This window comes from Anas acuta, chromosome 7 (assembly GCF_963932015.1).
Source record: "Anas acuta chromosome 7, bAnaAcu1.1, whole genome shotgun sequence".
Lineage (NCBI taxonomy): Eukaryota > Metazoa > Chordata > Aves > Anseriformes > Anatidae > Anas > Anas acuta.
Genome location: NC_088985.1, coordinates 19,679,993 through 19,705,131, shown reverse-complemented (window position 1 = coordinate 19,705,131; position 25,139 = coordinate 19,679,993). Strand labels below are relative to the sequence as shown.

At 40.5% G+C, this 25,139-nt stretch overlaps 1 protein-coding gene across 3 annotated transcripts in view; it reads right to left on the bottom strand.

The window, feature by feature from the left end:
• The window catches only part of MAPK8 (mitogen-activated protein kinase 8), a 46,165-nt gene extending 22,771 nt beyond the window's left edge, over positions 1 to 23,394 (bottom strand). For all 3 annotated transcript variants that reach the window (XM_068687850.1, XM_068687851.1, XM_068687849.1), the window contains exon 1: positions 23,269 to 23,394. The gene's annotated coding sequence lies outside the window, so the exon portion shown is untranslated. The remainder of the gene's footprint in view (positions 1 to 23,268) is intronic.
• Between the last annotated feature and the right edge of the window lie 1,745 nt (positions 23,395 to 25,139).

The window sequence follows — 25,139 nt, the reverse complement described above, 5'->3', positions numbered from 1 at the left end:
AAGATCTTACAACTGTATGTAATCTAACAAAAGGAAAAATTCCTTATAATATGCAGAAGATGCTTCTCAAAAATGGCCCATATGCAAACTTACGCCGTTTTTAATGTCTGTTACACAAACCTGTTTTAGGTATGTTCCTAAAACAGGAACCTAGAAGGGAAAAAAAAACAAAAAAAAAAACAAAACAAAACAAAACAAAATTGAGCGATTGGTAGCAAAAATCTGAGATGGCAGTGAGCAGAAAATCAAAAATTAGTCTGTGTCATCCACAGAGCTCTATGAGTGCTGCCATGCCTTTTCACAAACATGCTGCAAATGAGCAGGGTTTGGACCAGATGCCCTCCAGAGGTCCCTTCCAACCTAAATTGTTATATGACTCATGCAACAAGAGTGACAAACTATCAAGACATCTTCCAGACATTAAAATCATGAACACATTCTTGGTCTCAACTGCCAGGAGCATCTGTCACTGATGTGGAAACACATACAGCTAATCAAGGAAAGAAAAGGAAAACTGGCCTTGTCAGAGACCTCTCATACAAACTTCAATGAAAAAAAAAATAATCAGGGGAAGAGAGAACAAGAGTAGGAAAAATGGATGTATATTTCACACAAAAAATCCCTTGAATTAAAATAAACAACATCTTAATGTACATGTCCATAGAAGAAAATATTAAAATTGCACAATTGCTTTTACTGTATCTCTTTCTGCTTCTTCGATGTTAGCTGTACTCGTTTAGTTTTCTTTTCACATGCGCTGTGAGTTGAGTTGTAACAGATGTTCAGTAGTGCAAATTCTTGGTTGACTCTAAGAAGTTTCTTCATGAAGATTCTTCAAGAACAATAGCATGCTGTCTTCTTTGTTACTAACTTATGCAACACTTTCCCATTATCATCCCATTACAATTATTTATCAGCCCCAGACAGTGACAGATTCTTTGCTTCCACACATCATTATACTACACAATTGTTACATTTTAAACAAGCTTTGAAAATGCGGATAGCACATATATGGCCTTCACAGATAATCACAAAGGTCCTACAAGGCTAATGCTTGCAGAATTTCAAAGCTCGCCAAATTCCTCGTTCAACTGGCTAATCTACATTCATTTCAGATATGTAGGTTATTTTTCCTAAATACTGTTAAAGTTGAGTCCCAGTCACAAAAACTTAAGAAATACCAAAGCAGTTTGCATCAGTTATAGCAGGTATCACTAAAGGCTTCCTTCTCCAGTCAATAGGGAAGGCTTATTTGGACAGGAACTGCTGCTAGGGACAAGAAAACCTGTATACAAGCTGGGATTCCAGAGTGTGAAGACTAGGTCTATATGAATGATGCTGGTTTACTGCAAGGAGCTAAAAGGCCTGACTTCTTAGCAACATACAACGCCATCCCCACCTCTTACTTCCCTATCCCTTTTATTACTGCTTCTTCAGACTCCGACGCTTTCTCAGCACTTTCTTCACAAATGTACTCACACATTCCCAAAACTTTGGAAAAAAGATGCCCAATAAATATATAATGACAAAAAACGAAGAGAGAAAATCCGTTGTGGAAGGTATGAAATCAGCCAGGCAAATTTCTGAAAATCACAAAACAAGGAATAAAGACAGTCCTTCATATGATCTTACATCTGTTCTTTGTCAGCTGAGAAAACAAAACAAAACAAACCAAAAAAACCCCAAAACATTGAGTTCATCCACTGAAACTGTATTAAGATGCAGCAACATTGAAAAAATGTAGGATTAGCTGGAACAGCTTAGTAGAGCTCTGCTATTTGGTATCAGCATCAAGATAATGAAAGTTTAATACTTCGCTTTGGATAATTCCTCTAAAATGAATGCAGAAAGGGCTGTTCCTTTCCATTTGGAGTTTTCAGATGAACGCTGACAACTTACCACCTAAATGTCAATATTTAGAGTAGTTAAAGCCAGGTATGCAGTTTAATTCCAACTTGGTAAACTTCACAGGATCAAAGGGTCAAACAAACCGAGTACAGGTTAAGAAAGGACCTTGAGGTACATCATTCTCTTAGAGAAGAATTCCCCTATATTAACAGATTTTACATGTATACAGTACATGGTACTATAACCAAGCAAATTTCACTGCCTTAAAACTTTGCCATTTGCTATATGTTCAATCAATATGCTTACCAGTATGCACTGGGAAACTTGCATTTACTAACCATTTTATAATTACAAGTAGTGTTTTAGTATGTAGCAGCATACAAAAGGAATCCTAATTTATTCTTGTTACGGTTAAAAAAAAAAAAAAAAAGTGCGCTGTTTCTGAAGCATTGTTTTCACTCCTTTCTGAACACGTTAGCATTGCAGCCACTGAGATAATTCCTACAGCCCATTACTCTATCCTTCTCTGCTCCAGAGATAAAAGCAAAAATAATCATTCATACACTAAATATATGCTTCCTAATTGAAAAGCCTGCATTCTGGATTATTACAGTAACTATGCTAGGCCTAAAAAAAACAGTTTGTGCAAAGTTTTTGGATATAATTATCTTGTCCGCTTTATCTAATGCCTGTGCCACATACAGGAGGACACCTGGAAGCTCTAAGCTCTCATCACTACTCCCTGAACCCTACAGCTTTCTCCCAGAGCAAAGCTGCCAAGGAATACAGGGACTCTACCTCCTGGCCAGAGAGAAAGCACTAGGAACACAAAATGGTTTGGGTTGGAAGGGGCCTGAAAGATCATCTAATTCCAACACCCCTTCCATGGGCATGAACAGATTATCATAGCTTCTGCCCATATTTGCCAAAATATTTGGCTAATAGATGGCTCCAGCCAGGACCACAGCATGCACAAGCAAACCAGGTGCCAGTCCGCCATCTCACTCAGTCTAGGTTTAATCTCAATTCTTTACAGTCTTTGGTTTTGCCATTTCCCCTCTTGGCTGCACATGAGGAATTGAAAGCTCACGTCTCTCAAACAACTGTTTCCTCCTTCATCTGCCTTCCCATGCCTACAGAGAAAACCAGACAGAACCTAAAGAAGGTTTTCAAGTCTCAGAGTACGTACAAGACGTTTTCACTCCTCAAGTTTCAAATTGGTTAAAGCCAACATTTATTTTCACTGTCCTGCCTAAATAAAGAAACATCTAAGACGCTGACTTTACTGATTGATAACATACAAATTCCAATATTTTAAAATGTGTTTAAGTAGCTACTTAAAACTTTTAAAAGAGAACAAATTCCAATATATTGCTAATGCAGAATACTGTAGATACACTGTATTATCATTCAGGGCATTTGAGACTTACAGTTAAAACAAACAAACAAACAAACAACTGCTAAACTTCCTAGTACCAAGAATTATTACATTCTTATCTTAATTCCACACATATTATAAACTGTTGTTAATGGTGTAATTTTAATGGTATCTTTAAAAAGAAAAAACAAACAAAGTGTTTTAGGGGCATAATTCAGTGGCACTCAGATATAATTAAATGTGCCTCTACCCTGTTGAAAAAAATCAACCAACTGATGTCAGTCACGACACTTAAAACTTGAAATGTAGAAAACAAAAACAAAAACAAAACAAACAAACAAACAAAAAAAACCAGTAAAGAACAGAATACGAAATGGTCTTTAAAATGTTAAATAAAGAGCCATACATCTCATCTGAAGAACATGAACAACCTAAAATGTACCAATGTACCTTATCCTTCTACTGATTGCCAAAAAACTACAACAGCTCTGGGTATTTACTTTGTAAGGGATCTAATCTATCTGGACCACGCCTCAAACACTCTGCTGCTACCTTGGCCCATATACCACCAGCCTATGAAGTTCAAATGTTTCTCAGCACACTGTCTGGCAGTATTTCCAAGACCTAGAAAATGGCCTGAGAGTAAGACTGAGGAGAAGGGTTTTGCAATTGAGATCACTGCTTTTGCAGGACCTATTTACAAGAGGCAGTGAGTAAGACCAAACAGCCCTGCTCTTACACAGCAAAGTCAACTAAACACGTCCTGTACTTTCAGTAAAACCCTATTTCAGGGAAGCGATTGCTTCCTGAATAAAAATCTAAAGGATTCCTGAGAAACTTCAAGTCAGGATGCCACGCACAAGCAAAAGCAGTCAAAGCACAGAAGAAAACAAATACTCTACTAGATATAATTGGGCATTTTTTACATTTCAAAATATATCTGCATACAGCAGCTCTGGGGCCACATTTCAAGTTACTGTTAGATTTGTAAATACTAATACATGTAGTAACTTGTAACCCAAAGTGCAGCAAAGAAAAAAAAAAGTCTACTGTGGAGTAAGATCCTGCTGTTTACTCTAACCCATTACTCACTAGAGTATACACAGTCAGCACAGTTGAGAACACGAGAAGGATGAAGACACCAAACAGTTTAGCTGAACACATGCATTAGCCTGTTGCCCAGTTAACCTAGTAACAAGCCTGAAAAAATCCTCAGGTAGCAAACCATATGTTCAAGCACTTACAACCACAACCATAGCAGTGTATGGAAAGCTACTGGGATCCTTAGGGATTTACATCCTGTTACCTCCCTACCCTGGGAGGTAAGAGCTTCCTCAGCCTGAATCAGCCCTAACATCCACCTTCTCTGTGCTCTCCACCTCCATGTCTCATAACTTCTACAGCTCTGTCCATCAGCCATGGAGGATTTAAGCCTCCAGTTTTGTAAGCAAACTTACTTTTACTCTGTGCTTGGCTCCCCCTGAGCTCAGACTCCTTCATGCCCCCTGCCCACTCACCTTGCTCTGAAGGCAACCTCAGGAAGCACCTGGTACTGCCCAGCTCTGCAAATACAGCTCCAAGAACAAAGCCAAAAGGCTTCAGTCTTTCCCATCCACTAATTTACTGGTGACTAGTCTTATGAAGTCTAGCTTCAAAGATCCACAACACCAAAAGTTTTAGTCTTAAAATATTAAAGTGAGTCTAAATGCAGAAACTGGCAGACTTTCAAGATTCTTACACAATGCATCCCTGCACCATCTTTCATTAAAACATGATTAAGCTATATCAGATAAGCTTGCCTGCCTGAAATTTGACATTTTGTTCCACTTTCTAGCAATTTTAGAGAAGCACATATGGGAAGAAAGGCAGGATGCAGATTCCAGATTTCTATTATTAATGAAGGAACTAATAATAAATTTGTCCCATTAACTGTGAACTTGCCAGAACACTATCGCTGTCAGCAGGGAAAGAATGCTGTAAAACACTTCAGTTTCATCTCACAAGTAACTACTGTGCTTTTCCTTGAAAATATCCTGCCTCAGCCAATTTCAGTATGTGGCAACTCAAAATTACTCAAGGTAAGGATATTCCACAGCTGAACTATAAGACATTACAGGGTCTGTTTTGATATATTAATTTCATAACTCTTCAGATTACTGTAGGTAGCATTTACTCAAGAAAGCACAACAAAAAAGCTGGAAGTAGAAATAACACTATGCCCATACAGGAAAAGTCCCATGGAGGACCCTCAAGACTGTGCATTGTCATTTGATTCCCTAGCAGAAACCAGAATTCATTCTTCTTGTAGGAGACTGAAGATAGTCAACAATTTCTGTTCATCATTTCTGTTACACTGCCTGATGAAGCGTAAGTTGTAAAGGCACGAGAGTGTTAAAACACTTGGACCCACTGAACTTGTAAATCTTTCAAGATTTAAAAGACACAAAGCAACTTAAAAAAATTTAAAAGACAAGTAGAATAACCCTATGAAAGTAAATACTATGGCTAACTTTAAGAAGTATGGACATTTATAAAAATGTTTCATTGACACCCCATTCTCCTCCTCCCCCACAAATGCTAATACTGACAACCAAGATTAACCAACATTCTTCACTCAGCTTTAATTGAAGCATATTGAAAACAGCAGTAAGATGTCAAAATAAAAGAAAGCATGTACAGCAATGTTTATATGTGAATATACAAACTTCTTCCATTTACTTCTGTTTAAAGAAAGGCATGTACCTTGGCATTTCTCAACTACTGATCTATATAAACTTGCTGACTTCAAGATCTCTTTAATAAAACATACTGCTGTGTTTGAATACTGATATCAAACTTCATGTGTCAGACAGAAAGCATCCCATTTATTAGTCAGGACACAGAACAGCATACGGATAGTGTATGTTAAAACGTATTTCCAGTACAGCCCAAATATGTCAGACAAACAGAGGATTTGGGGATGGAAGGGTGGGGTGGGAAAGAGAGGTAATCCTATGCTCCCACGGCTTTTGCTTAAAAAGTCTCACTGCAGGTGCATTAAAAACCTTAATAATGGCCAGAGGGACTTAGATATAAACAAAATCCCACAATGCAAAATTATATAAACATAGGAGCACATTCAACAGATCTGCCTATAAGAACGCATAAATTGGCTCCTGTAGAAGGCAGAGAGGACACAATGCTCATGCCAGGCCCCACTTTATCTGATGCTTTTTAAAGCTACAATCTATATACCACAGGGCAGTGCTATAAAGGGGCCTCCAGCATAGCAGTGCTAACTCTGCACAGCACACTTCCATGCTGTAAATTAAATTTATGTGTTCAAAGCAGAGCTGGCATCAGCTGTGGTTTATGGCTATGCGGAGCTCACGGTACCAACAAGGTTATCAGACCTGGGCCTATTATCCAGTCGTTAAGGCTGGATTTCGGCGATGTAACGTTTTGGTTATCTGTATCCCTGAGTTAACTGCAGCAAGTTTATATATCTGCAATTAGAATTTAATCTGAAAAAGATTAAATTTACATTAACTGTGTGCTTTCAGCTAGACATCTGAGTATTTCAATTCAGTGCCACACCATCATCAAATAATATTTTCTTGGCTATCGTACTTGCTAGCTAGCCTTCCTGTCAACTAGATGCCAACTCTTGCTTTTTTAATCAGACATCACTTTAAAAACAACACGTGTGTAATAGACTTCTATCACGCAGTGACCTGAATACATGCATTCCAGGCATACAGAGGAAAAGAAATGGAACAGGTTTTATGGAAGAAAGAATCTCTCAGTTTATGTAAGAGCATGAAATATTTTATGACCTCTTCTGCACTTTTCTCTCAGCAGAGATAGTAACAGCTAACAGGAAAGCTTCAAAGGTTGCCTTATAAACTGACAAAAAGCATACATTTTAGAGATGTTGCTTCCTCTGAGACAGGGAAATGGAACCCAAGAGATAATTTTCTTACTAGGGACAAATAAATAGACTGAATATTGTCAGTTTAAAGAGTGGAGATATACAGCTGTACGCTCTGTACAGCTAAGTCTCTAGGACTGCTTGTTAATTCCTGTTTTATACCTTTGCTAGACAACACAAAATGAAAATCCAGGATTCATCCCATGCTGCATTTGGCTGCACAGGCTACTGCACACAATGCCTTATTCTCAGTATCCTCTTATGAAAGAAATTGTGTGTATTCATTTGGTTCCTGCTGTGGTGAAGGAGTATGGCTGAAAGGATATTTTCATACCCTAATACCTTGAAATATAATAAAATACCTAAAATGAGAAAAATCTTAGAAAAGAACAACCATCATTTATTACAAGCTTTGTCTGGAATCAGACTTTGTTTTCACATTTCACATTCATGTTTTCTGAGCAATCCTTTGCTAAGAGCAAGCATCAATGGACTTAGAGGAAAATTAGGAATCTCATCTTGTCCCCCAGTCTGCGGGGCAAGACGTATCTTAAGTACAACACAAAAACCAGGTAAGTCAGTGATCCCCATACTGAAAATGGGGGCGTACTGGGAAAAACTGATTTACAGTTAGGAAGGCAGATTACTTCAGAAGCTGATCATATGTAGGGTAACAGAATGAAGGCCACAACAGTTAAAAATGCAGAACTGGTAAAAGGCAATTCTAAAATAAAACAATTACACAAATTATCATCATAATAACATATGCTAGGTATCAGTGATAATTCAATAACTTCATTTAGAAAATTCCTATTAAAATAAAGGGATCTAACACCACAGAAATGAAAAATTCTGTAGGAATCTATGGTTGACCTAGAGAAATATATCATAAAAGCCAACAGTATTTCAAGTATATGCTAGATTGCTACTGAAAGCAAAACAAATGCACAGTGTATGTCAAGCTCTTGCATTAACTAAGTTTATTTAATTTCTTTGTGAAAATACAGTTCACACATAGCTAATTTGTATGCATCCTGTGTTTGTACATGCTTGTCTAATTTTCAGCTGTCGCATTTAAAGACTTCTGGACATCTGCTAAATGAGGTACTGTAAATGGAGCCTGGTTTTTGGAGAGTTAATAAAACAAATGCTTCAAATGGTCAAATTTAGGAAACAAAAGAACAAAAACATTCTGTTTCTTAAAGGTAACTTCAAAACTCATTTATTCACAGAAGTAACCAGCGTTTTAAGGACATTTTCTTTTTTCATACTGCCCTTGAAACCAACAGCTATACTCCGCAGTACTTCAAGCTCTGTTAAATGATAACACAGACAAGGGATTTGGAAAAGGGAGTTAACATTAGCTGGGTGAACACTGCAGTAAGATATCACTAGACCATTACAAATGCTGAAGAAATTCTGAAAGATCTGAAGCTTACTCTAAAATGAAATATTCCCGTTATTGGCTAAAGGATTAATTTTCTTAAAATTCTACATAGCTTTCAAATTATGTCTTCACATATCAGATGGTTTTAACTTGAACAACTTCCACATGACTCTCTAAAGTACTCCTAACATTGACATGTTTAATGAGGTCCCTAGACTGTGCATAATTGATACGGAAGTGTTATACTTAAATCTAATGTAAATCTGCATTATAGAAGTCCTCTTCTTAGCTTCTGCCACTCACAGGAAGAGTGCCATATCACAAAATTTCAAGTCTCCACCTTGATTTCTGAAGCTACTTTTTACAGGCAACTATTAAACACAACCTTATGTATATATGGGAGTTATTCTTATGTACCATAGGTCAGAAATGCATTGCAGGTGCATTTCTTACCACAAAATTTTACTTTACCAGATCTTTTGGCCATCAGAAAGTCAAATTTAATTACTTACAGCTTCAGTAAAGCAAAGATAGACACCAGATCTCATTGGTCATCCAGAGCAAAAGTACTGAGGCAGGAGAAACGTGCATAATTGTAACAAGAGCACATTTAGACTTACCTACCACTTTTGAGTTCAAACGGAGAAGTCACTTCAGATTGCCCAAAGGCTAGAGATTTGATTTTTTTTAAAAATGTAGGACTGGTTTGGTTTCCTAATTTCTAAAGAGAATTCAAAGCCAATTTTTTTGATTTCCAGGAGCCTGTTGAATATTTAAAAACAAATAGGTATCTTTCTCCACTAAGGATAATAATTCCAGAAAAGAAAATGACAGGTTTTGCGAGAAAAATAAATGTGGCTTTAACACACAAAAAAGCTATTGAGCATGCGATAACAAAATGAAACTTAAGAGATTTTAATATGGGGTGCTTACACCAGTGAATTACCTCAGTGGTTTCAGCAAACCTCATTGCCAGACTGGCAGACCTTGTGGAGACTCAGACCCTTCTTTGTTATACTAGCTCTGCTCTTGGTACATTTTATGTTAAAGAACTATGTAGTGTCCTAAATTAACAAGGCATGAAAACTATTACTACCAATGCAGTCTTTCCAGTGATATAATGTTGCAGTTTACAAGTTCATGTAGTGGCTGTAACCTTATACTGCCCCTGTGACATGATGGCTTTTTCTAGTAGTTTTTTTTTTCCTGCTAGTTTTCTTCATATGCGTGTATTTCTGTCATCTCATCCAAATATAATACCTGTAATCTGAAGAATCTAACAAGAATCTAACAAGAATGTGAGGATGTGCAGGTAAACAAACTGCCCTTTTTTTTCGCAGCCTCTTAGCTTGTAAAAACCTTACTACAGTTTCCACAAAATGATCACCTAACTGACTGCAATTGCAACAAACTGAACTTACTTCTGCATTACAAAAATCCCTTGGAGCCCCAGGTGGCTGGCTACTGTATAAACAGTACAAGTTTGCACAGCAGCACTAGCACTCCATACCAAATTTCAATTCAAACCTGCACAGCAACCCCATATCTCATCTGTAGAAAAGTAAGGAATGTAAGAAAGGTTATAAAGGAACTGTTAAAATTAGAACAAGTACTGGCTTTTCTATAAAATACAAAATTTGTATTTGGGAAGGATGTGAGCACAGTAAGAGGCTCTAAGCAAAGCCTTTCCCTTTGACAAGAAAGATCAACAGATTGCCAAAAAAAGAACATCCCAAGGACCTATCACTTTTTGAAAGAGCCACTCACAAAACAAGATTGATAATCTGATTTTAGTCCCCAGAACGAATGTCTCTCCCCAGATCCTAGTTCTGTTTTGAACAGACAAGTAATCCTATCACCTCAGCATATGGGGAGCTTTCCTACAAACACCATCTACAGATGTAATATAAAAAGCCTAAGGATGTCTAGGTGCTTTGTGTCCCAGATTAGTAGTGACTGAGTGCAGGAACTAAAAATGGAGAAAACTAACCATTTTTTAATCTGAACAGACTTAAATAATTCAGTGTTCACAGAGACCCTTCTGTAGACCAGGTACTCTCCCAAAATCAGGCCTGCTTTTCAAAACGCATACATCTTTCCAGTCTCTGAGTCGCATCTGCTCTCTATTCCCCCATTTCTCTCCACAGACACAAAAGCACATGATATCTGTTCCATATTTCCTTTTCCACCTCAAAAATATTTGTATTTTATGCTCTGTTAAGTTCAGCTTTAGGGCCAACCTACCTTGCCTGCACCATCCAGCAGAGGCTTTTCCTGCGCTCCCTCACAGCTGAGGCAGTTCCTTCAATCCTCTCACACTCCAGACCACGCATTTCACCCTCACACAAAGAAACCATGTCTCACTTAGAGCTCTAAAAGTGTAAATGATGGTAAATGCGTTTCATCTTTGATAATTAAATAATAATTAATCTGATTTGCTCCTTTTTCTAGCCGTTAGTGAACGGCTTCCACGGCAGGGCCTGCGCCGGCAGCAGAGGCGCACAGCCTGACTGACCCCAACCTCCAGGGAGAGGAGAGCCCCTCCTGGCCACCAGACAGGCCCTTCTCCAGGGAAGAGGGACATATTTTCCATGCAGAGCTCTCCAGCAGCAGCTGCTGGCAAAGGCAGCCCCTTGAGCTTTGCCTCCTCGCTCTGTTCCTTGTCCCTCCTGAGCAGTGCCACAGAGGCGGGGGCGCCATGAGGTGCCCCAGGAGCTAGGCCCCAGGGCTGCGGGGCCAGGTTAGCCACGCAGGCAGGGGCATGAAGCTGGCTTCTTCCCTAGTGCTGTGCCCATCACACATATCCAACCCTTACCATCACATCTAAGCCAAAAGTAGATGAATTTTGGGAATCTCACCCCACAAGCCATGACAAAAGGTTAATAATAAAACCAGGGATACATGACAGAGCTTGAATAGTTCATTTCAAGCTTCATGTTTTACACGTATGCACCACTACTTGAATTCCTTGCATCTAATGATGTTCAAGTACCAGGTAGCCAGAAACAGAGATCAGCTCAGTCCCAGATTAGTGCCAAAATGTTAATGGCTGAACCTGAAATTGGAAAAACCTAAAGTTGGAGAAAGCGAGCAGCACTCAGTGATTTTTGTATTAGGCAATTGTTAGCTTTTCTACGTCCGTATTTCAAGTAACTTCAAACTTTCTGAAATAATGGCAGAAGTAACTACCATTTTAGAGGTCCTTTAATAGTAAGGAAAAAGCCTGTGATTGGCGGCAATAAAATGACAACTAACTAACAGAATATAGAGATACTGAAATTCCTCTAGAAATACATAGTGCAAGAATACATCCAAACATGTAGGAAGCTGCAAAAACAATTCCTGTTGTTAAACACTGCTCCAGCTGAACCATTTCCTAGTGCTGTTTGGCCAGCTGGCACGGACAGACCCAGCAGGCTCCAGCAGCGATTTCACACACAGCTCCCTGCGGAGCACAGACGAGGACAACATGACCACTTCAGATCCCATTTTCCTCAGAAGCTCAAAGCCTACATTTATGCAAACCAAATATCAAATGGCAACATTTTCTAAAGTGGTTTGAAAAGCCGCTACTTCTAGGTGGGGGTCAGCAGCACAAACTTCAAACACTGAATCTGTATCCACAGTGTTTGAGTGGCCTCTCTATAAAAATCAATAGTAAACTGCTAAGCGCATTTCTAAAGAGGATTCTCATATTATGAAACATCTCTTACAAAATAGCCCAAATAAGGGAATCAATATTATTTGTACTGCTTCTAAAACATTTGTTTTATTTAAAATCCAATCAAATTGAGCTGACAACTGACTTTATTTCAGATACTTAAATACACCAAATACATTGCATAAGCAGGAAAATGAATGGTCAAATAATAAATGCACAAACTCATTAATCACAAATGATACTTCAGTATTTCAGTGACTTTTTGCCTTTTCAAAATAGATATTTACTACTTTTTATCAATAAAGCTCCAATTAAGAGGCTTTCACCCAATTCACCTTCCCAATCTCGTGTCTCAGTTTCTCTAAAATAGTCACATATTATCAGTCTATAAGTCACAGGCCTCCAACTGAAAAAAATACTGTGATATAGTTGCTCACAAAGAGTTAAGGCATTGTTTTATCTTGTGAAATTGAGGCCTACAGACAGCTGCATGGGCAGAGGCCAGTACCCTCATGTCGTGAAATTCCCTGTTTAATAACCTAGCTTTTAAAAAACACTGCAACTGAGAATGAGCTAGCAAACGCCCCTTGTGGGAAACAGAGGCGCAACGTTACCAGAAGAAATTAACTACCCAGTGTGCCAAGCAGATAGATGCTCTTCCAATAGTCTGAAGACAAGGAAACAAAGAAGGGTAAGTGAACACATGCTATCAACTCCACGAAATGTGAATGTTTCTGCTTGTTTATCTGCTGCTCCTTCTGCCGTCTTCCCCTCCTCTAAGGAAGCAAGGAAGTCTGCTGGGATGTGGCAGGGGAGATGAAACCTGACACTTCCTCATCATCTGTGTGTATCGGACACTTGGTACTATCCAGATTTCCTGGTTTCTGGTGTATGAATTAAAATGCACATATTCTGAAAACAAAGCAAACTCTACAGAGAGTCTCACCAACATAAGCATTTAAAACATCCTGAAAACTGTACTAAGAATTGGATAGTTTGAGGTTTAATCAGATTTCATCTAAAGCTTAGTGAAATCAAAATCAACCTCTGATATCCAAGTCAGCAACAAATAGGAAAGCAGCACATACAACCTTCCAGCACTTCTCATGGTCAAGTCAGTTCCTGTAACACGAGCAGCAAGTAAACACAGCTGCTCTCCCTGCAAAGTGTTCCTCTGTGCCAATAACACTTATTTAACATACATATCCTCCCTAAGTTATAAATCACTTCTAATTTAGAATCAGAATCACTTAGGTTGGAAAAGACCTCCAGGATCATCAAGTCCAACCATTAACCTTGCACTGCCAAGTCTACCATGTCCCTAAGCACATCTATAAATTTCATTTATTGCAACACTTTGCAGCTATACAGTGTTTTGTACAGCAAGTTTTCCAGGTTTTTGTACTTTGTGTTGGGACAGGAATATATTGCACAGATCAACTGAGGAGGTCACACAGTGAGATGTATTTGCACTGCAGAGTTTTTCTCTATTCTTAAAGAAGTGATTGCACAACAGCAGAGATTTTTAAAGATAAATATCTTCCTTCCTCTTTAAAATAGGTTTTAGATTCACATGCCATGTGGATGTAAATGAAGAGGCAGATAGTCTGCGATACACAATATTACACAGCCCAGCACCTGTAACCCTGAAGATTCTTACTCTACCTTTCTTCTCAGGTTTTTATTGTTTTTTATTTTTCAGACTCCTGAAATGATACTTTAATTAATCATAAAAAAAAAAAAAAAGAAAATGTAGTTGGTACCACTTTTCTAGAACAAACATTACCAGAATGAATAGAGCTACATCTACAAAAAAGAAAATCTCACTCTGCAAGCACTCTGCTGCACTACATTTCATAGTACTGGGTCTCTACAGCTTCTTCAGTGTAATGTCACATGAAGCTTCCCTACAGATGGCTCCATGCTGAATCCTATTATCACAATACATGAAGCAACACTTTGCCAACTGTCTTTTGCAGGTCAGTTTTGCCACACAAATCATAAACCAGAATGGCTCCATCAGAAGAAAACTGCATAATACTACAGTTTGGCAAAGAAGCTGTTATGATAGCAGATTAAAAGACTGTTCTTAGCAAAACCCTCTTTTACAGAAATAATAGGATAAGGCAAGGATATTCCAATTCCTTAATCCTTTTTCAAATAAAACATTATACAAAAGGACAGTTGATGGCAAGAAGTTCAAGGTAAACATTTTTTTAAAAGGTTTAAAATATAAGAGTACTAAATAAATCTACGAAGAAGGAGCAATGCTACTGCTGGCTGTTAAAAATGCAATTCTGATTTCTACAGATTATTTTCATTTTTTTGGTAGGGCAATATTTGTAAATAGTATTTTTATTGTTGGTTTTACAATGTTAAAGTCTGAAAACAGTGGAAATTCAGTGAAGCAAGACTTCAAAAGGCTGTCCCATTTTATGAATGGGAAGTACCCAACTCAATTGTGTCTAGAAGTGCAATCTGATATGAAGTGAAAAATCCTGCTTACACCATAATGCTCTCACACAACTGTTAAGTACAATGTTCAAAAGGAATGCGATTCTATATTGCATTCTATACTTCCTTTTGGGGCAGAATCATATGTCATGGCCCATTCAATTTACTCAGGTATGTCAAAAAGATTAACAGTAATCCAACTTGAAATTCATGAGCAAAGAATAAATTATCAAATTTGGTATTCTGTTTCAACTACCTACCTAAGGGAATGCTATTTCTAGCCATATCACTGAAGTGACAAATGTTTGCCTGCATATGCTAGTCCTCTGCCCATCCAGTGACTGCTGGCAAAGCAATAATATAGTATAAAAAGGCAAGTCATCAGCAAATAATCCAGCAAACATGATTCAGGGTTGTTCAATGAGATCTGCACAAGACTAGAAGAGAAATCCCATTCCAGGGCTACTCTGGGGTAGGACGAAATGCCTGTTCTTTAACCTCTTCTTATAGGGGAAGATGAAGTATATAGAAGCTACGTGTGTCAGCAGAAGATTCAGATTGAAAGATTCTCTGATTCTTTCAAATGACATGAGCAAACAAAAGACATCAAGTGACCTTAAATACTCATTACATACTGATATTGAAGAACACAACAGCTACAGAACACTAGAGGAAGCGGGGAGTTGTGTAACAGCGGGGGAAAAAGGTTTTCAGAATATTTTAAGAGTACACTAAAGATCACATCGAAAGTTCCACTAAAAAAAAAAAAAAAAATTGTAAAATGTTTTAACTTTAAATCCCTGTTACAAAAACTTAGAATCCAATTATGAATGTGCTATTTTCACTAATTCATGCATTTATCTGGTAAGTACAAGCAGATTAATGTGCTATGAAATCCTGTCTAAAACATTTAGCATTAAATGGCTCAGCAATAGGAGTTTTAGAATGGAACAAAAACCTCCAAAGCCTATCACAACCTCAGCACTGACAATTCCTTCACAGACCCCACCCGTAATGCAGAACCATGCTGTGCACAGTCATTTACTGGTGGGGGGTGACATTGGGGTTTGAAACTACATTTCAAAATAAAGGCTTTGCTTTCTAGGCAGTTCGCAAGAAAATCTACTAGAGTCACTACTACCAGCAATATAGCCTGGTCTGTTCTCCAATTTCTCTTTTTTCTCTTGAACTTGAGTAGTGCCTGATGCTCTGTCCTTGAAAAATAAAATAAAATAAAAAACACTAAGAAATAAGTTCTCAAACTAAAAGGCTTGAGAATTCCCATTCTTCAAACAAGAACAAAAACTTCAGAAGCACTGCATGCTTGTGGCTACGCACACTAACAGCAGTGATGAGGAAATTTCTAAGGAAAAGCAAGACGAAAGAACTTCAAATAAAATACAGGAGCAGAAGAATAAAGTAACTGTAGCTACATCAAGATTTTCTGATTTCCCCACAGTTCCATGCTAACATTAATGAGACCCCTGTATGGCAAACATAAGCTTATTAGAAACTTTTTTCCCCCATATCTTGACATACAAGTGGCACAAGAATCGTCATGCTTCAATTTAATAAACTGCAAAAGATACACTGCCTATTGTTCAACAAAGAGGAGTTTTCCATTGCAGGAACCCATGCAAATGAAAGTCACTCTGTTGAAAGGCTTGACTGCTCATTAAATGAACCACTATCACGCACAATGATCTTTCTGTTACTGTGCATCTCCTCAATATTCACTTCTGGCACTAAATGAAGCAAGTGAACTTAGCCCACACATCCCTAATAAAGCTTTTTAGGATATCATGTTACCCCTCTTCCTACTCTGAACTCACAGGAAGTCATGTTTCTCTCCATCCAAAACACGGGCACAGTGAACAATCACCAACTGATCCCTGCTGACCTGTGTGTCAACCATGGCATTCCATTTTTTACTGTTTGCTTAGTAAAACTTAAGATTAAATGGTAAAAAAGATGCTTGTATTTTTATACCTAAGACCACAGAAGCATCATAACTGAGGTTAAATTTGCTCTGGCATAAACTTAGGCATTAAAACTACTAAAGAATGCACTTAGTGCTTGTGGTGATGTGCTACCACCAGATTTTTCACAGACCTCCTCAGTCACATGTGAGCAGCTGTGTGCAGGTATTTAACCACCTACAGGTTCTAACCCCAGGTCAGTCACTTTCCCAAGAGGCAAAATCATCACTGGGGGTTGTAACTTCCTATTCCGCTCACCTCCCTTTCCCCAATACTTCATATTAACTTTGCTCAATGGACAAATAGTTAAGAATTAGCAGTAACAAAAAAAAAGCTGCAGGATGATGTCTTCTGGAAGTAGTACAACCTTAAGGGACAGCAGCATGAAAGGATTTCTACCATGGCTCTTTTTTTTTTTTTTTTTGCCCTTCTGACACTGGCCCTACCATTCCTCTGCAGTCACAAAGGGCTGTTTCCATTGCTGGGAAAGCCAACCAGATCTACTCCGTGACACCATTTCCTGGAAGAGCCATCACCCACCCAGCAGAAGACCAAAGCCCTGCAGCCCACCTGCCAACATGATTCTCTGCTATACATGTAGAAGGCAATGCCTGGACAAATGGCAGCCGGCTGCCAGGCTGCTCCTTCAGGGATGGGCTGTTATGTTCATCTCTGTGAACACAGGCACGATAGGTACCATAACCTTTCTTTCTGATCTTTATGCTTGCCTGCAAGCACTTCTGGCCTAATCAGCTGGAAAGCTCAGCGCAGGGCAGAGAAATGCCAGCATTGCCACTAGCAGATTTGAAAGAAGATGCTTATCACAACTCACTGCGTTTTCCTCCAGTTATGAGCAGCCTTATTTACCTACGTCACTGTACCTTTGTTTTGCCAACTTCCTTAAGCTACTTTGAAAATAAATCCATAAAAAGTGGAATCATATGGAAAGTAATGCCTAGAGATCATCTACCTGCTCAAAACAGGTACAACTTCAAATTTTTATTTATGTAAGTTTATTCTATGGAAACATGGGGATTCCATGACACAAAGTACCTCTGTGCTCTTGGTACTGCTTATGCAATGTAGGTAGGAAAATATGCCCTCCACATCCAAGTGAAATTTCTATTTTATGGTTTATGACCATTGACTCTTGTCTTTTTGCTGTGTACTTTTGTGAGGAGTCTTGCTCCATTATCTCTATAGCCCCCCTTAAAGACAGCACTTATATTTTCCCCATGTCTCCCCAGGCTGCAGATCCCATCCCTCTGCTGGCCCAGGTGCCACAGCCCCCCACCCTCTGAGCCCCTTGTTTCTCTAAGGGGTGTGTGCACATGTGTGTGTGATCTACCAGGCACTGCTACAGCTGGAGCATCACAACTGCCCCCAGATGAGAACAATTTCTTCCCATGCTGGCTAGCCAGGTTCTGTAATTAGCCTTCAGTGCTGCCTCCTGGTCAGCTCCGCCTCTAGCAGGAGGCCCAGGCCTTCTTCTGCAGAAGTTGTTCCCCCACCAGCTGCTCCCCAAACAGAGCAGAAGAATTCTTGTCGGTTTATGCACCGATGTACATATAGCCCCATACATTCACAGAGCTGGGCATCTCCGTGACTTTGAGATCACAGCAAGGAACGTGATAGCAGATGACTGCTTTTCTCATTTCACTGCAAACAAAACCAGACTGGAGACAGCTGAGTTGTTCAGAAGACTGGGATACAAGGCAAATATTTAAGAAGGAACTACCCAGACTACAATGAGTAGGACACGCAGTTCAGCCACCGTTTATAGTTAAGAGTAAATATTGAGTTAAGATATTTTCCTGCATGCTTTTAAGATCTACAGTTTAAAAAAAAATAATCTTGGTAAAACATCAACATAATTAAGTGACCAGAGTTGTCAGAGGTTTTGTTTTTTAAATACTCCGCATCCATAATGACAGGAAATAGGCTTTGCAGCAGTACTGTAGAATTGGCATTTTCTCTTTTTGTTTATTTGAAGTGCATGTACATGAGCACATATACAGTATTTGCTTTGTTTGCAACACAGATGACCACTGAAGTACATTTTCTGCCAGTCACCACGTAGCATTAGTCTACAAGATCCAACTGAGAAGGATTAATAAGCATCCCGTCTGTTCACACATCAAGCAGCATTTATCCAACAATAAAAGTGACAATATGGGCAACAACTATGAGGTTTATTTTGGTATCAAGCTTACAGGCAAACAGTTTGGACAGAAAAAGAACCAAGGATAAGTTTTTAACCACTTAGGGAAAAGAACATCTGAAGTTGAGAACAAGTGTATTGCTATTACTTATAAGCTTGGTACACCATGATCATCATCTCTTCACACACAAATCAAGACCACCACCCTTTAAAAACCTCCAAAATATTTTACAAAATGATGAACCATTAAGATAACAGTACTCTCTGAACACAGGTGGTTGGGCAGTTCTCCTCTTTGTGAGGGAGATCTGTTACAGGCCAGCACTGACTCAGATCACGTTGATGCTGTCAGCTCCAGCCTCTTGGAGGAGTTCTCACCCAAAGCCTGCAAAAAGCTCTAGCAGAAGCAAACTGTGGTGCACCATTGGCTGTTCTGGAAATAAATGGTGAGATTAAGTATTCCTTATGCTATGTAAGTCTAGAAAAGTCTTCTAGTGTACAAAAGGAGTCTTGCTACCATGTGCTTGGTGCATTCATTGAGCTAATATCAATTTTTACTTCAACTAAGGAGAATTTTAAAAGGATGTGACAGTTCTGGTTGATTTTGATTTAGCACTTCAAGAAACAATTCCCCTTAACTGAAGGGTACATTATACCTAACTACAGTTATTACCGTTTATTTCCATTAAATTTCAAGGCAATGTACTAGCAACGTACTCCACCCATCACCAAGTCCTGACCTCCGAACCATCTTCAAATTCTTCTGACAGTACATTTCTTAAGAAGTATCAGTCACAATTGAGCAAGGCTGCTGATTTCCCACAGGATAAACTTATACATGTATGCATGAATAGCACTAAAATTCCACTCAACATTTGATAGATACAAACATCTTGGGAAACTACTCAGTGACCTACACCTGGAGATCCACATTTGGAATAAAAAGTGGGACAGAAAAGGAGTAGGGCATTTCAGATAAGCAAAAAAAAAAAAAAACCCTAAAGGTTAGATGCTATGTGTTCTTGAAAATAATACAATCGGTTAAGTAAGCAGTTGTATTCATATGTTCACCACCTAGTAGGTACTCTTCCCCAGTTTCTTCTGGCCTCCACAGTGCGTTCAGTCAAAATAAGCAGGTTGTTCAGCATACTTTTAGGTAACATCAGCAGAAGAGTCAGTCTGCACACATCTTTGAAGAAGCACTTCTCAACACACAAGAGGTCCATCCCCTTGCACTGCTTTAGTCTTTTAGCAACTGCTACTTAACCTGTGAACCCTCATGCATGTGCATAACTGAGAGCAACCCCTGCTTCAGCAGCCTCCTTGTCTTTCTACCTCATAACAGCATAGTTGTTTGTTTAGACACATACAGGAATTAATCAAGCTGAAAAATAGTCCACAAGGAAGATTTTTTTCAGCTATAATCAGTTAGTTCCCTGATCTATTTTACCACAACAGCTGGCAATGAGGAACAGCAGGGAAAGAGATCGCTTAAGCAAGATAGCCACTGAACATGAAACTATGGATGTGATAGAAATATAAACACTTAAAATTGCCTTGAAAGCAAGGGTTTTATCAGCCAGTTATCTTTCACTGGTGCTGAAGTAACTGTTTCAAAAAAAATAAAAATAAAACAACTTACACAAATAAAACATTCACTTATTTTGATACAAATATGCCATGGAGCAATGCCTCTTCAAATTTAGTTCACCTGTTAACAAGGACAGCCAAAAGGGCCTTTATCAAGTTTAAAAGCAAATTTGTCTCTGTTTAAACAAGGAGATTCTTAAAAGATTTGAAAACTATGTGTTCAGATGCTTAATTCAGCAGAGTAAAAGTTATTTATCAAAATCCATGTCCAAGCTGTGATGAACTTCTCAGCAGGTAAACAGCACAAGTAGTTTAAACTGAATTTTTAAAGAGATTTCAAAAACCAAGACATTGTACATATTGTAAACAGATGTCTGTTTCGGCAGGTTTTGAATGAAGAACTAGGGTTTTTTTAAAGAAAACATTCATAGCAACAAAATATATCGTCTTTATTAAAAACCTACAATCAAAATCAGATCAGTCTAAATCACAAAGAAATACAGCAATGAATATTATATATATACACTAAATACATTAGAAAAAAAAATCTATGCATTCACAGAGAGCATGTTTTTCCCCCCATGGATCGAGCGGAGAGAGAAAATAGCATACCATGCTTTTCTGTAGAGTATCAAGAAGGTCACTTTTATTATTAGTCCAGAGCCCTGGATCAAACCTCAGAAACAAAGAGCTAAGCACGTTCTTTCTATGCATCTTTTACACAATAAGCAGTCAATCTAGGCAGTTGAGGAACAAGAGATAAAAAAAGTCAAAGAAAATATACAGGGAACAAATTAAATCTCATTAACATTAAATCTCAGATACTACCCCATTATGTCATGGTTTAAAAATAAATTAACAGAGACAAAACAACTAGAAGAAATAACCATCATTTCAGGAAAGTAGCAAGCAGAAGATTAAGTCACTGAAATCCCAAACACTTGTTTATTTCCTTATTTGTGTAACAACCAGACAAGATAACAAGGTAACCTAGAGAATTTGCAACAGGTTGTTACACTTGCACTCCTACAGCCGCAAGTGCCCTGGTCCCTGACCAGCTGGGTTACAAGTTAAAACATGGAAGCCACACACAAAGGGCAACTCTCCCACCTAGGACCAGCAGTCCCAAACCACACGACTCAAGCCCACACCAGATCATTTTTCTCTGGTTTCTGACCTAGAAGCCTCCACAAAATACATGGTGCTCTGCAAGATGACTCAATGCTTCTAGAGACCATTGGCCCAAAATGCTTGGGAAACTGAAGACCCCGCACAGGAGCACCTCATTAAAATCCTTTTTTCAGAGTTCAGACAACAGCTCCATGCAGCCAGCTTTATGTATACTCTGAAATGCTGGATTAGTTTTGTTTAGTAGATGTTTGATTCTTCCTTTCCCTATCATTTCCCTAGTATTTCTATCAAAGCATCTGAGCATTCAAACATTGGAGGAAGAAAGAGAGAATGTAAGACAAAAATGACAGCAAAGAAGGGAAAATGATGGTGATGCATCACCACTCTACCACCTAACCAGTCTGTGCTACACATCTTTGAACGCCCATGGGGGAAAGGCAAGATGGCTGCCCTCCCCAGACTGAGGTCATAGAATGGGACCATTTGAAATTCAGTTAATTTTTCCTTATTACTACTGGAAGAGCTAAGAGTTTCCCTTCATTACGCACAAGGAACGTACTCAAATCAGTGAGCTCTTTTGGACAGTATTCCGAACTAGATTTGTCCCAGTTTCTCTTCATGTAACATTTTGAGCCATTTCAAAATTATCTAATATACCAATAAACCTGCAAGTGCATAGACAAAGTCAGAGGCATTTCAAATACCGTTTTGCCCTAGAGATGCCAACAAATGCACTTTTAAAAGTGAGGCTGGGTCTCCTGTGAACTGAGGCCATCACTAGTTAAGTCTCCACACCTGTAAACAAAACCCAGCTGTGAGAGAAGCGTGCTAAATGCCATGTGCACATGCCCCAGGGCAAGCAATAAGTTCCTTCCAGGAAGATGCATAACACTCTTTGTGTTTATATTATCAGATAGGCCAAACCATGGAGGGTTTGGGGATTGTCTGAAAGACCTCAGCAATCCCATTGCTATATGATAGTGTTTTTTGAATTTCAGTATTTGTTCAAATCCATTTCAGTAGCTGGGGGAACAAACTAATCAAGTGGGACTTGTGTTTGTAAATTGGTCAAGCTCCACTGATGGAGCCACTCCGGAGCAAAGCCTCAAGAACCAGGCTGTGGGAGTAAAACTGGATGCTGCCAGCAACACTGAGAAACCAAGACGCAAGTCAAAATTTGCAACGGGACTGCTCGGTCCTTTTACCAGAAAGATGAAAAGGCGAATCAAAGACGCTGCCCACCTGCCCCAAGCCCTTACAGCCGGAGCAGTTACCCCACGCCAGAGGCGCATTTTCAGCTTCCAGAGGCGTTTTCAAAGCAAGGTCACGGCAGTTCACCCCGGAGGCGGCTGACACACGGCTGCACCCCCCCTTCCTCACCCGCAGCCCCTCCGCCGAGGGCCGGGGCTGGGAGCAGAGGCCGCACGGGCCGTGCCGGTGCCCCTCGCTCCGGGGGAAGCAGGAGGAGGAGCCCACAGCCCCTCCTGGCACACCAACAAAGAGGCCCCGCCATTACCCGCCCGCCCCCCCCCGGCCCCGCCGCGCCGAGCCCAGCGGGGAACCCCCCGACAGCGGGGGGACACCGGGAGCCCCCCGGTCCGCCCCGGCCCCGCCGCTCCGCTCCCTCCCGGCCCGCTGCGACCGCTCGGGGCCGTAAACAAAGCACCGGGCCCGGCGGGGCCGCTCCCCGCGCCCCGCCCCGCCTCGGCCCCGCTGCCCCCACCCCGTCCCCAGCCCCACGGGGGCCGCGGCCCCGGCCCCGCGCTCACCGCCTCCCGCCGCCGCCTCCTGCCTCGGCCGCTGAGTAATGAGCCGGGGCCGGGCCGCGCACTCAGCGCCGCGCTCCGCCCGCCGCGGCTGTGGCTGCGGCTGCGGCTGCCCGCCCCCTCTGCCCGCCCCCTCCGCTCGCCCCGCCCGTGGGCACGGGCCCCGCCGCTGCCGGGCCGCCCCCTTCCGGGCACGGAGCCCTGTGGGCGGCCCGGGGACGGGGGGTCGGGGGTCGGGTGTCCTCCCGGAGCCGCTCCGTGCCTTGCATCCGCCCTCCCGCCCCGCTGCCAGAAGCGGGCGCCTTGCAGGTGGGCGCCTTCCTGCCCCGGCAGCCGCCCTCCTGCGCTCCTCGGCATCCTCCCCGGCTCGGCAGCCCCGGCCTGCCAGCGCTTGGTCTCCTCGCTGGGCGGCTGGGGGCTGGGACGTGCTCTTGGTCTGCAGCTGGCCTGGCACTGCCTTTTCTGTAAACCTTCAGTGCCTCGTTGTGAGATTTGGAGTTATTCATTACCACTGCCTTTGGCTGTTGGCACCTGATGTGCATACTGTTTTTTCAATGTTTTGTTTGGTTTCTTTCTTCCTTTCTCTTTCCTTCTTCCTTCTTCTTTTCTTCTTCCTCAAATGTCCCTGTTCAGAGACGACACAAGGCTTCTCAATGCTTCGGAGCCATGTCAGTACACTTGAAGCAAGCTTTCATACATTGACACCACGTAGTACAAAAAGAAATTATGAGCAGAGTTCCAAAACATAAAATCTTCCATATAGGCACAGGGCACAGTAAAACGGACATTTCACGTCTTACACTTTGCCAAACATTTGAATGGTTTATGCCACATTTTTGAAGATGGCACATATTACAATGAGATGGTTGCTGCTAGCAGCTTTTGTCCTTCCGCATGGTTGTAATAGGCATGGATTTGGATATACTAAAGACCTGCCTCAGAAATTTCATCCACTATCATGATGTTAAAAGCTTCAGTTCCAGAGAGCTGTTCACATACTACTACTCATATGCCCACTTTATAGAAATCTTTGTACTCTCTACCCTTAAAATTCTCCATTTAAGCAAGCCCATTTCCACTCCATATGTTAAAGTGGTTCTTTTACAGTTCCCCACAGACATATACACAATGGTTTACAGGAAAACAAAACAAAACAAAAAACAAACAAACAAAACACATAGAACTGTTGCTCAGAGTCTACCCCCAAGCCTTTCTAGATCCCATTAGGCTCTAAGCGTGTTTCCAAGACTGACAGTCTCTCCCACCTCACCTCTGATCACTTCCACGGGACAGTCCCAGAACTGAATTAGCCAGTGTTCAGGTTTGAGAGTTCACCTTGCTGAAGTAGGTTAGATCACAGTCAGACATTGCATTCCCTACCATGCTTATGTGTGCCAGTGGCAAAACTCAGCTGGCAGAAGGGGCAACATGAATCCCCAAGACACACTGCAGGCAAAATTTAATCTGGGTAGGTCATATCCATCTTCACCAGCCCAGATTAGCCCTGCTGATTTTGGCTGATGCAGGTTGTGGTACCTTCACACAATTCTGTTGGTGAGAGGACCTCTGGTGTTAACCACTGGTCTCTTCACTGAAAGAAACCGATGGGGTTCTGGCAGCACGGTTATCTGCAACAAGGCTTCTGGCCTTACAGATGATCCATACCCTTGCTATTTATCTGTACCCTTACTATTTATCTTTTGGGGAGAGTTACTGCTCCTGATCATCCTACTTGAGGTAAGACTGTATAAAGATTTGCAAGTACAGAAGGATAACAGTCCCTTTAAAGTACAAAATGGTGTTTTGCTTAGAATCTAGATTTGTCACATTTATTTTCCAGGGCATAATCTAATTCTCATTAAGATTTTATAGTT